This window comes from Austrofundulus limnaeus, unplaced genomic scaffold (genome assembly GCF_001266775.1).
Source record: "Austrofundulus limnaeus strain Quisiro unplaced genomic scaffold, Austrofundulus_limnaeus-1.0 Scaffold559, whole genome shotgun sequence".
NCBI classification, from domain to species: domain Eukaryota; kingdom Metazoa; phylum Chordata; class Actinopteri; order Cyprinodontiformes; family Rivulidae; genus Austrofundulus; species Austrofundulus limnaeus.
The window spans coordinates 108,197-110,832 of NW_013952961.1; the positions used below are offsets into that span (position 1 = coordinate 108,197).

At 36.3% G+C, this 2,636-nt stretch overlaps 1 long non-coding RNA gene across 1 annotated transcript; it reads right to left on the minus strand.

Moving 5' to 3' along the window:
* Positions 1-545: 545 nt before the first annotated feature.
* Positions 546-2,213, minus strand: LOC106530793 (uncharacterized). Its single transcript, XR_001311832.1, has 3 exons — positions 1,890-2,213; positions 1,028-1,124; positions 546-773 (listed from the first exon to the last, which is right to left on the minus strand). It is a non-coding gene; the product is annotated as an uncharacterized LOC106530793 (long non-coding RNA).
* Positions 2,214-2,636: the final 423 nt, after the last annotated feature.

The following is a 2,636-nucleotide window of genomic DNA, read 5'->3' on the forward strand; positions in this document are numbered from 1 at the left end:
CAAAGGATTACATCCTGAGGTGGAAGAAAACTTTTTGGCTGCAAAATATCAGGAAATTGTGAAGGCTGTGATGAGCAATAACTGCTTATTATTGTGATGATGATGATGATGATGATGATGATGATGATGATGATGATGATGATGATGATATAACTTGTGATAAAACTTCTGAAAACAAGGTAAAGAATTTTCAATAAAATTAACAAACCTAAATCCAGCTGCATATTATCTCACTGCAGTCATTTCCACGGACCATGTGGTTATGATTTGATGTGGTTTCTCTTATCAGACTGATGAAAAAATAAATATAAAATTGTCTTGTTGTAAAACCTCTGGGACAATAATAACATTTAATGGAGAATAGTTTTCTGTGAATTCTCAAGCTGTGGAGGAAGACTATGAGGATGTAAATGAGATGTAAAAATGCAATGCCATTTTTTTTCAAATATCATGCAGCCTGTTACTTTTATTTAATGTAAAACAAAATTTATTATTTACTACTGAATAAATGTTTACATTATATAAAATGAACTTTGGTTCTTGTTTCTGTCTCCCACAGTTTGTCAGTTTAAAATCTGTTGCATTGAATAAACCACCAAACTTACCATCAAATATTTCCCTTTGTCCTACAATTAAGATGAACATCAGAGCTACAACAGTTGCAGTCCAAAAAATTCATCTCGACACAGTTTATGACTTACCTATTTTACAAAGCCTGCATAGGAGTCTCCCAGAATCCACTGCGTCTCAGACCTCCCCCAAAGTCAGCTTCTCTGAAACAATTATACAGTATAAAGAGTTAAAACCATAACCAGATTTTTAATTCAACACATTTATCACATACTGAATTTTATTTTACATATGTCTAGACCAACTTACCTATATAATGTTATATAGTTTTTGGTTGTAGAATGAATCACATATGATAATCTACCAGACTAAACATCTAATAACAGATTATAAATCCTGCTGAGGCTGAACAAACACAGAATGCTTGGCAATAAAAGCCTTCAATATATTTTCTTACCGATCTGCGTTACCAACAACACTGGAATGGACCGGGAAATGATGTGTGGTCATCTGCAGTTTGGTTGTTGTTGTTAGCCAAATAAACATCCAGACATCTGCAAAAAACAATTACATAAATAAATTGTCAGGGTTGTCTTTTAATCACACACATTTAACTTTGTAATATACTCCTAACATGTTACACTGACGTTTTCATCTTTTATAGAAAGATGACATTCAGACAGAAGGTGAAAAAGCATAACCCAGTATAGTTCCAAAAACCCATGATCTTTCCTGGGTTTATATTTTTATTTTATTTTATATTTTAGGGTTTTTATTTGTAAGTGACCACAGCTGCTGAGTTATTAATACAACTTCTATATTTCTAAACAAAAAGTAATCAGCAACAGCATATATTCTGTAGAACTAACACACGTTTTAATGCTGAGCTGTTGTTAAAAATCAAATGTTAATAAAACTAAATACAAACATGGGTGCATTTTATCAGCCAGGGCTAACAGCAGGGCTGATTAGCTAAGTGCTAATGTTGATCAGGCTTCATTGTATTTTATTTACTTTTATTTTCGACAGAGGCAGTACACAGTTACAGTAATTTCAMCAYATCTAACTGCTTTTAATYCTGATCCAYGACAGAATAAGTCAAGATAACTATATGTAGGTAAATATGAACAGTAGCTTACTGAGGHTAAACGAGTTAGCTGCTAACGTTAGCATTTATTTAACGTGTTATAATAAAACAAACATATTGCTGGTGGTTCTGTAACCATCGCTAACTTTGTTGTGTAGTACTACAGCAGCTCTATGCTTTTTATTTTTTAATAACATTATTAAAATAAAAAGAATGAAGCAGAGATACTAACTTGTCAAGCAGAAATGGCTAACTCTGCATCCCTCCTCTTCCTCCTGTGAAATCCACCTCATTTTCTTCTGGGCTCGATCTAATTCTTTCTTTTCAACTTGGATTTATTCCTGGGTCTTCTTCTGTTTCCCTGTGTTGGGTTTCAGAACAGGCTCCAATCCAGGTTGTAGGGTGTAGGTTGTTGGAGGGGTCAGCTTCACTCAGCTAGCTCAGCTAGCTTACTGTTTGAACGAGAGCATGCTACCTCGGCTGCGCGGGCAGGGACGGGGGGTGGGCAAGAACAGCTCGTGCATGAAACAAACCTCGGTTTTGATTGGCTGTTCGGTCTCCGGGTCGGAGAGGTTTTAACAGAGGGCAGTAGGACTACCGGGAGGAGCCAGAGGACTTTTTTTCTTTTTTTCCCCCCAGAGATTATCTGTCTTATATCAATCTGTTAGGACAGTGACAGTTTTAACAAATATGTCAAAATATATATTTTAAAAAGTTACAGACTGCACCTTTAAGCCGCCTTCTGAGATCCATCCGACGCTGGATTATTCAGTCACCCCATGGTACTGCTTTAGACAGCCTGAGTCATTCTCTCTGAAAGACAAAGTTTATCTAGTTGTATTTTTGCATGCTTATCTGTGTTCAGGTTGGAGTTCCTGATCCTTCTTGTTGCCTCTGAGTACCATCCTCATTGGAGCAGTTTGCTCTTTCAATTTGGAACTGAAGCAGTTAGCCTCGTTGTCCTTCGCCCTGCCTCTCT